The sequence below is a fragment of the Macrobrachium nipponense genome, chromosome 36 (assembly GCF_015104395.2).
Source record: "Macrobrachium nipponense isolate FS-2020 chromosome 36, ASM1510439v2, whole genome shotgun sequence".
Taxonomy (NCBI): Eukaryota; Metazoa; Arthropoda; class Malacostraca; order Decapoda; family Palaemonidae; genus Macrobrachium; species Macrobrachium nipponense.
In genome coordinates, this window is record NC_087220.1 from 61,532,207 (window position 1) to 61,542,722 (window position 10,516).

At 46.4% G+C, this 10,516-nt stretch overlaps 1 long non-coding RNA gene across 1 annotated transcript; it reads left to right on the forward strand.

Annotated features, from left to right (window-relative positions):
- Window positions 1-1,465: 1,465 nt before the first annotated feature.
- Window positions 1,466-5,816, forward strand: LOC135203759 (uncharacterized). Its single transcript, XR_010312016.1, has 2 exons — window positions 1,466-2,058; window positions 4,496-5,816. It is a non-coding gene; the product is annotated as an uncharacterized LOC135203759 (long non-coding RNA).
- The last annotated feature ends 4,700 nt before the right edge of the window (window positions 5,817-10,516 follow it).

Here is a 10,516-nt window from a genome sequence, read left to right on the forward strand (position 1 = left end):
GCCAACGACAATTTAAAAAATTGTAATGTAATTGAGAAGCGCTTTAACCTCAGAACGTCGTAACCCGAACCCGTCGTAACCCAGGAACTGCCTGTATATATATATATATATACACACACACACACACACACACACACACACACACACACACACACACACACACACACACAGGCTGCCCAAGGAACAAAGGATTCTGCTGGCACAGAACTCCAAAACTAACAACTAAGGTAATGTGAGTATTACGTATGTATATTTTGATGAGTGGAAATTACGAAGAAACCTGAAATGGGAAATTAAGAAAAGTAATTGAAAACAAGAAATAGAAAATAAACGTATGAACAGTTGATCAAGGTAAAATTTGCAAAGGAATTAATAACAGAAATTGAATATCAAGAAAATCTTTTGAATAACTTATTTTGGAGCTATTCCATTTTACCAATTGCATAAACAGACTAGATGTCTCTCTCTCTCTCTCTCTCTCTCTCTCTCTCTCTCTCTCTCTCTCTCTCTCTCTCTCTCTCTCTCTCTCATTTCAATTCAACCTCCTTGATATATTAAGGGATATTCCAGTATACTCCTTTTAGGTACATGAGGAGATGACGGATAGGTGACAGGTAGAATACATTAGGCATATCTCTCTGGATCTGAAAGAGCTGAGAGTGACTGCAAATTAAATTCTTCAAGAACCTATTGCCATGTTTATGTAAATTATGGTAAACATTGATTTTAGTTATTGATTAAGAATGCCAATTAAAGGTGGTATTACAACGCACATTTGAGAAGTACATTAATATGGGAAATTAACCAAGTGGAATTGATTAAATAGCTAGACTTAATGGCTAAGTAGCTTTAGTACGAAGGATTTTAAGCCTTTAAGGCCGTGAAAACTACATTACTTTGGAATGATGTTAGAGAATGTAGAAATAAAGAAAAATCAGTGGAAGGAGGGAGGGGAAGGGCTAAGTCTTGTGAACAAGGTAACATAAACCAGCTAAGCAGTGAAAGGCCGAAGCGTATTCCAAGTAAGGAAAGTGGTTTAACTCAATAACCCCGAGGAAGAAGCAACACCAATAACTACGGAATGGAAATATACGAAAAATCCAATGAACCATTTCATACGAAGTAAAAGCTTCTTGCAGATGTCGTAGAAAGGAATAAAGGAGAAACGGAATGAGATGAAATTGTCGTCAGTGACGTAATAGTAACATATAGGGATGAATTTTGGGGGATAAGAATTAAGAGATAGGATACGAAGGAGATATTTTATCTTCGTCTAGATGACATAATCAATAACAGACCTGCATAAAACATAAAACACGCCTGAATAAATGTCGGCAAAGGATACTAATGTCCGAAAAAAGCTTTCAGGTAATCAGAAAAGAGAGTGATAAAGACAGACGTCAAAAGACATGAAAAATAAAAAAAAAAAACAATGCGAAATAAACAGAAGAAGGGACATTGGAAATGGAAATCTCCCTGTTTTATATTAAACACAGACATATCTAAAAGATTTAGGTGAAATAAGGTTAAAATGTCTTCCCCACCCGTGCCTCAGAAAAGAGCGAGAGAGAGAGAGAGAGATAAAGACAGCCGCCAGACATGAAAAAACGATAAATAATGCGAAATAAATTGAGGAAGGGCATTGGTGTCTTCATATTATATTAAAAACACAAACATATAAAAGATTTAGATGAAATAAGGTTAAATGTCTCCTCCTTCCACCCGTGCCCGTCTTCCCTTCACTGTGCAAGGCCCGGTGCTGGCATAGTGCCAAAAGAGGCACTGCTCCTGCGGCAGCAGCTTCGGCTTCCTTCGCGTGCCCTTCGTCATTCTCGTCACCTGACGTCGTCCCCAACGACGTCGTTCGTCTCCGACGTCCTGAAGCCGAAATAAAGGGCGAGGGAGGAGAAATATAAGAGGAAGTCTGACCTCCCTCCCTAAGGACGTCGCGATGCTTCTTCTATAGACGATCTTTCTGAGGAGGTGAACGAGACCCTCCTTAGGCCTACGCAGAAGGGATTATTTCATATTTTTTTTTGGACGGGTCGGTCCTGGAATGTGAGTTTGGGCGTATTTTGTTTTTTTTAATCCCTAAGCGTTATTTTATTAGAGTATTTTATATATTTTGTCTTATATCAATCTATGCCGTGTGATAGGTAGGCCAGGTTAACGGGACATAGGAGAAGGGCAGGACTTAAAAAAAAAGTACTTATTTTACGTATTTTGGAAGTCCTAAGCGCCACATATAATGTTAGAGTATTTTATATACGTTGTATTTTATATCTATTTGCTGTGTTATACCTACACCAGGCTACGACGGGTACTACCTAAGGTTGACGGGACATTGTAGAGGGGCTGAACTTAAAAAAAGGACTTATTTTAGTATTTTAAAATCTCTAAGCCTAGTTTTGGATGAATATTTAATAAATTTAATTCTTTTGTTTGTGTTTGAGGAAGTTAAATGTAATAGGTAAAGTCAACTTGACTTTTAAAGAGGGCAGGACTTAGAAACGGACTCATTTTATATTTTAAAAGTCCTAAGCCTCATTTTGGATGAATATTTCATAAATTCAAGTCTTTTATTCGCTCTTGAGTAAGTTAAATGTGATAGATAATGTCAACGGGACTACTTAAGAGGTCAGGACTTGAAAATATACGTACGTGCAAAGCCTAACAGGTTTGGTTTACTAGCTTAGGTTAGGTAAGGCTAGAGTAAGTTGTTTTTAAATATCATGACAACCTCGGTAGGTTATGCCTATATGTTTTCTTTGTGCATAAAGCCTAGATTAAACTATTTCCTAAAGCATGTTTAAAATCGTGGTTTTGAGGGGCAAAAACCTCACTAATCCTACAGTTTAGGGGGTCCAAATTCACTGTGTTGCATAAATCCTAAAAGATCAGCAAACAGGTTCATCGAATTTTTATTGTATCGTGGAAGAAATTGAAGAAAATGAGCAGTTCATCTGCTTACAGAAGCAGATATTGTAATTAAACAAATGGAAATAGCCTTACGGGAGGACGTAAATTAGCAAAAACATGTTTTGGGGGATATTGACCCATAGATTTTTTAGAAAATCATGTCTCTGCTTCTGTAAGCAGAAAAACTGCATGTTTCTTAGATTTATCATAAAGTGGCTCCTGAGGAGGAAGAGCCTGTGCCAGGTTCCTACCTAGTTCCTTAGTGCTAGTTGCAGGCACACTACACTATTTGTTGTTTATTTACAATATGCTTTTGTAAGCAGGTAAACTGCTCATTTTTGAGCAAATATACTTCTGTTTGCAGATCTGTCAAGAGACAAAAATGGAAATAGAAACGTGACCTTAGGGTAACCTACTTTTGGGAGTAGGGTGAAGCTGTAATACATACAGTAATTCTGTAATGGCGACTTATTCACTTTGGAGGCCTAGGCAGATTATTTATTATGGAATGATGATTTAATTGTACAGGTACTTTTAACACAGTTTGTGTATACGTAAGTTAGTTGAGATAAACTTTTTTTAATTTTTTTTCCTTTTGACAGCTTCTGTCATAATACTTGGTCTTACGTTTTTTATATGTTCACATGAGTGATATTATATACCAAACTATTTTATGTAAAAAAGTAAAAAGACAAAATAGGGTCGCACATTGTAATAAAGATTCTCAAACAAAATTTAAACCTTCATAAAATTTAGGTTAAGAGTGTTAGGTTGTTTGCTTGTCTTCATCAGTGAAAGCTAAGGTTAGGTCCTGAGCACTCAACTGCTGCTTTCATCACGAAAAGCTATCAGCTTTGATGATAGTATGAGGAGATCAGAGGATTCTCAGAGTTTGTGGGTGACACAGTCTTTGTGGACATTTTGGGACTGAATGATAACAGTCACTGTGGTGAGGTGAGACTTCTTTCTGCTGATGGTGAAGTACCATAGTCAATTCTTGGCCTGAACTCCAAACAGTTGTACATCATCGAGCTGATTGATGTGTTCTCTCTGGTCCTGTATCGGTCAGCCTCCTAGCCATATTATAAAAGACAGGCTTATCAAATTAACTCTCAACCTTTACACTAAAGAAATCTAGCATCCTCTTGTGGATTGCCATGACCATCTTAGTGACAGCTCATTTCTCGACTAAACTGTCCTTCCCACCTATGTGGATATTCAGCCCCAAGTAAGGCAATGATTGGTACTTATACAAAAATAGTATTTTTTCAGCATTTCATGTTTATTAGATTAAACTATTGCTTTATGTCAAACTTTTTCTATTTTATGTTTCGTATGTATAAAGAATTGCTCTATGTCAACTGATTTAGTTCCTAAATACTTTTGAAGTAGTTTTTAAGATTTCAGTTTAATGCAAGTTTATACTATACTTTGTTTTTACTTTTCAAATAAATACAGTAGATAAATATCAATCGAAACTACAGCTGCTCCCAACTTTATCTGCGTATTGGACAGTATAGTATAAATCTTCCTTTTGATTGGGATGTTTATTCTTAGAATTGTTCTGTATTTCCAGATAAAGTGGTGCACCAGCGTGTGAACTTCAAGTGGTCATTGTTACGTACAGTGAGGAAGGGATTTTCCTGTAGCCAAGTAAATAACTTGTATGGTGCTATGTTCTATAGGTAAATAAGGAAATACGTATTGTGATTATCAGTATTAATTGGGCCATGTTGGCTTTCTTCATTCTCTTGTAATACACAGTATTTGGGATAATATAGTAGTACTGCTTTAACTGTAGAAAGCCTTTATAACTTACTAGACAAAATGCATATATGTGCTTTATGTGGGAAAGAGTGTAGCACTCAATTTATGTATGATTTTCATATGAGCACCCACGATGAGGTTTTCACTTGCGTGGAATGCGGGAAAGAGTTTAACAGGAAATACTGTTATGTTCGTCACATGAAAATTCATACTGGAGAAAAGCCATTTGTTTGCCCCAGTTGTGGAAAGGGGTTCCATGATAAAAATGACCTTGTAGTCCACGTCAGAATACACACTGGAGAAAAGCCGTACAGTTGTGTGAAGTGTGGGATGAAATTTAGCCGCAAAACTAACCTTCGTAGGCACATGGCGGTGCACACGCAAGAGAAGGCGTTTTTTTGTGAGGAGTGTGGAAAGGGATTCACGCAGAAGGGAAACCTCAAGACTCACATGAGAATTCACAGGGGAACCGAACCTTATCATTGTCCTGAATGTGGGAAGAAGTTTAATTCGAAATCGGGTTTGGAAGAGCACTTAAAGTCCTACTTGAAATTCACGTGTTTAGATTGCGGAAGGATATTCAGGAGGCAGGACCTTTACGATAGCCACATTGCAACACACACCAAACGGGTATCATACGATTGCGCCGAATGTGAAGAGAAGTTCCCTCATCAAGACGAGCTGAAAAGCCACTTGGCTATTCACACATCGTTCAAGTGTAAGGAATGTGGAAAGGAGTTTTCTCTGAGGGGCTGTCTCAATAACCACATGACATCGAAGTCCTGTAAGAGATCTTGTGCCGAGTCTGAGAATAAACTGTCTGAAAGTGTGCCAAGTAAATTTGCCATTAAGGAAGAAATTGAATCGCCTGATCTACTACAGAATGACCTGAAACCAGAGACAATATACATTAAAGTGGAAAGTGAAGAGATTTAATCTACAGTTTATGTTTAGAGGAGTTGAGTGCAGGCAGAAACTTAGTACTACGTATAGGATTACATGCTTAGTTTTGTTATTAGGAATAAATGTATGCCAAAGAAGCTTTTTTTATTCATTTACCTTCATGGCATATCATTACTGTATGTATACGTACAGTAATTAAAAAAGATTATATTGATGCAGAGTCACAACTCAAGACATTTTAGTCTTCCTCTGAGTTTTTTTTAAAGAAAGATAGACATCTGGCTAGGACATGACCAAGGAAACAGATAAACAATAAAAGACAGAAAACAGTGCAGCTGGGGACAAAGGGTTGCTGCAAAGAACATTTAATATGTCTGAAGTGTGGTGTTTCAGGCTCACCAAACCTATATAAAATATAGCTTGTATATTGTTCCGATACGTAATACAAACCATCGGTCCTTTAACAATAGGAAGTAGCTAGCGGCAGCTGGAACGGTCGTAAGCTTCGAACAAGGGGAGAACGGTAGTTAACTGCTTGTCCGATCGTCGCGCGGCGGTAAACAAATCACTTTTGCTTTTGGCCGTGTGTGGATAGGACGTGCTCGTCATCGCTCTGCCCGCTTTGTCGTTTGCTTTGAGTATCTGCCCTCTTTTCCCTAGTGTGATTGAGAGTAATTGTTGTAAGTACTTTGCATTTCTTTTGTTCATTAATGATGAGTGATCAAGAAATGGAGATTTCGCCGCGCCCCCCAGTCGCCCGTAGAGTGTGTCCCGGGCTGGAGGGGCGTAGATGCGGCGGATTCAGATCATTTGTGGATGTGGATCCACACGAAGTTTGTACTCGTTGTCGGGGGCGAGAGTGCTCCCGCAACGAGCCATGTGTAACTTGTATGCATTGGTCCGAGGCGCAGTGGGTGCTGTACGAGGGCAGGAAGAGACTTAGGCCGCCCAAGAAGTCATCGGAAAGTCCAGTGACTCCTTTGGTAACGGACACTTCGTCCTCTTTCCTGCCCCCCGGCCAGCCCCCACGTTTCGCGCCTTCCCCTGCGGGGGGGTAGCGGAGTCCTTCTCCTCTCTCGATCCGTCGAGTGTGGAGGAGGGCGCCCGCTACCCGGACGTCCAGTTGTACTCGGGGTCTTCCGTACGCTCTGGGTGGGGTTCTTCTCCCCCCAAGCGTGAGGAAACCCCTCTAACTAACCCGACTGTTGCTTCCACAGGTGTGCCATCAGCGAAGGACGACCTGGGACAGGTGTGGGAGCCGCTGGGACTGCAGGGAGTGCCTAGCATACAAGAGTTGATTCAGCGGTTGGCGGGGTCGGCAGTTGTCACTCATGGTACGGTAACCACTACTACCACTACATTAACTACACCAGCATATGAGATGCCACCGCACTTGGTGTATACACCACATGTAATGTCGGTGACACCAACGGCTGCAATTCAAAAACCGATTGCTGCCGTGCCAAAGAGGACGGTGCCACCACCACCTGGGTTCTTTGTATTGCCGACCCCGGACTTCCGCTGCCCCAAGAGTACCCCCCTGGACCTGCCGCCAGTGCCGAGGATGACGGTAGCTGCCGACAGGACGCCTGGCTCTCCTGTGGTACCTGCCGTGCCTGCCGTACCTGTTGCTGTCCCTGCTGCTCATTCCCTTTCAGATAATGTTCCTGCTGTTCCTGCTGTTCCCGGACCTGTTCCTGTTGTTCCTGCTGTTGGTGGTGCTGTCACAGTCTCAGGTCTTTCCGGACAGGTGCAGTCGGGCCCTGTTGCTTCGGCAACTGCCCCGGCTCCCTCCTGGATGGAAGACCTGACGTCTGTCCTGCGGAGCCTGGCGAAGAAGAAGAGGAAGAGGAAGAAGGTGTCGTCGTCGTCTTCGTCGTCTTCTTCGTCGTCTGCTGCCTCTCCTTCCCCTTCGACTTCTAAGGCTAAACAGCCGAAGAAGGCTGCCTCCTCCCCCCCTAAGAAGACTCCTTCGGGATCTTCGAAGGGCCCGGCTCGCTCAGGCGAGTCGGGGAGCTCTTCTGCTGGTCCTCCTGTTCCTTCGGGAATGGGGCCCGTCTCTTCTTCTGCAAAGAAGAAGACGACGGGGACCAGAGGTGCACCAGCCTCGGCTGGTGCGTCCTCACCTGGTGCTAGCGGTTCTGCCGCTAAACCAGGTTCCGTCTCGGCCGCTTCTCGTTCGCGAGAAGTACCGAGTGGACGCTCTTCCACGGGAGACCGTCCAGCCAAAGTTTTGACGTCAAGACAGCGGCGCGGAGCAGAAGACTGGCGAGAGTCGTGCACACGACTCTCGCCAGGCCAGTGGACGCTCTCGCAGCGATCAACTGGCTGCTCGGGCTGACGTGACGGTCGCTGACCAGCCACGGGTTGAGGCGAGGAAGGAGTCCCCGCGGCCGCCGGTACCAGCCACGGCTGGTACCAGCGGCTTGACGCGCCGAGAGGACGCTGGCCGGTCTCGACGCGACAGAGAGCCTAGCAGGTCACCCGTACGCCGCTCCCGATGGGACCGGGCGGAGACGGTGACCAGCGGCAGCTCGCCTGACGCTAGAGATCGGTCTCGACGTTCTCAGCCGAGCCTATCGCCCCAGGCGAGCGGCAAGGCTAGGCCTGCTGCTCGATCGCCACCGCGGGTTGACGATCAGCAGCAGCCCTCCACGCACGCTGGTCCTGCCAGCGAGCGAGGGGGGAGCGTCAGGTCTGCCTCTCCCATACCTTCAACCTCCTCGGGCTATACCGGGAGGAGCGAGGTACCGAGGAGTGATCACGAGAGGTGCGCCGCTCGTGACCCGGCTATGACGCCGTATGGCTCAGGCACGGTTTTAGGACCGACCAGAACATACGCGCAAGTAGTTGGAGGCGACCGTCAGGGGTCTGTCGCTGTTCCTCCTTCCGAAGGAGGAGTATCGCGGGACCTGCTCTTGCTGGAGGGACTGGACGGTCCTACTCCACAAGACGCAGTAACTCCCGAGATACAGAGGAACTTTGCAGAAGTCATTAAGCTGATTCGTCAGCATAATGACCTTGCGGAAGGATCGCCGCTACCACCGGCAGAGCCCACGTCCCGGCTCGAATCATTTTGGGGTCCCAAGAGGGAACCCAAAATGATGGTGGGGTTACCGCGATCAGAGCTTGCAGACTCAGTCCTGGATCAGGTGGAGAATCTCGTCTCCGGACGGGAGGACTCGCTAAAATCCGGACGGTCTTCTAAGCTGCTTCCTCCCCCTCTACAGCGGCAGAGGCGATTCTACGTGCCTTCGGAAGACCCGATACTGCCGAAACAGGTTAACCCGGAGTTAGCGAGGCTGACTCCAGGTGTGTCCCTGCAGCAGCTCCTGTCGGAGAACCTATGGTTCTCGCAGCAGGAGGCACTTGCCCTGGAATCTACCGCTATGGCAGCGTTCCAGGCAGTTTCCTGGTTGGATTTGTGGTCCCTCACAATATCCAAAGTAGCGGCCGGCTCCGGGAGTTCTGCTCTCGAAGACGACGCTTCTTTTAGGAGACTGTGCCAGTCTGGAGGAAGAGCGATCTCTTACCTCGCCCATCAGACTGCTAACCTGTGGGCCAACTTGGTTCTTCGACGTAGGGACGCAGTCCTTACCCGAGTGACCAAGGGGGCCGGGCGTGAGGCGGCACTCGGGCTTCGAAATGGACCCATTAGGAGTTCCCCAGCTCTCTTTCCCGGAGAGATGGTGGAAGCTGCAGTGGAAAGGCGGCGCACTGACGACAGTGACCGCTTAGTTCACCAGGCAGTCTCGAAGGTTACTGGGCAATCTCGAGCGACTGCGGCCAAACCAAAGAGCTTGGCTAGCGCTTCCACGGCGGCAAAGACGGTTGCACCGTCCAAGCCCCGTGTGAAGACTCCTGCTGTTTCAACTTCTGCTAAAGGAGGCCGTAACCAGCCCTCCTCCCAACCCTCCTTTCCCCGAGGAGGTGGTGGGAAGAAGTCGAAACGAGGAGGGAAACGCTAGGGACGGCGTTCCCCCTCACCTGCTGCCGGAAGTGGGGGGGTGCCTGGCGAGCCATTGGGCGACTTGGCAGCGCTACGGCGCCGAGAACTGGATAGTAGACGTCCTTCGGGAGGGGTATCTACTACCCTTCGAGTCTCGGCCCCCCCTCATCTCCAAACCGATCCATCTACAGACCTATGTCCGGGGATCAGCAAAGGACAACGCTCTTCGACAGGAGATCAAGACCATGCTGGCGAAACGAGCTGTAGAAATCGTGGAGGACCAGTCACCAGGCTTTTACAGCCGCCTCTTCCTAGTGGAGAAGGCATCGGGGGGCTGGCGTCCGGTGATAGACCTCTCTCCCCTGAACCGCTTCGTTCGCACGACGCGGTTCACGATGGAGTCGGCACGCTCGGTGCTCGACTCGATCAGGGGAACGATTTCATGCTTTCAGTGGACTTGAAGGACGCGTATTTTCAAATACCCATCCATCAGTCCTCCAGAAAGTACCTCCGCTTCATCTTCGACGGGACGGTGTACTAATTCAGGGCACTTTGTTTCGGTCTCTCAACCGCCCCACAGGTGTTCACGCGAGTGTTCACTCTGGTGTCAGCTTGGGCCCATTCGCACGGGATACGTCTTCTGAGGTATCTCGACGATTGGCTAGTCCTGGCGAGCTCCCGCTCGCAGTTGCTACAGGACAGAGATCGACTCCTCAAGTTTTGTCGCGATCTGGGGATCGTGATAAACTACGAGAAGTCCGATCTCGAACCCAAGCAGAAGATGAAGTACCTGGGTATGCTGATAGACACGGTAGCAGGGCAGGTCTTTCCCGCAGACTTGCGTATCAGCAAATTCAGGGAGGCAGCCGGCCGGTTCCTGTCTCGGCAGGAACAGGCAGCACAGCAATGGCAAGTCGTGATTGGCCATCTGTCGTCACTCGAGAAGTTAGTCCCTCACGGGCGTCTTCACCTGCGGTC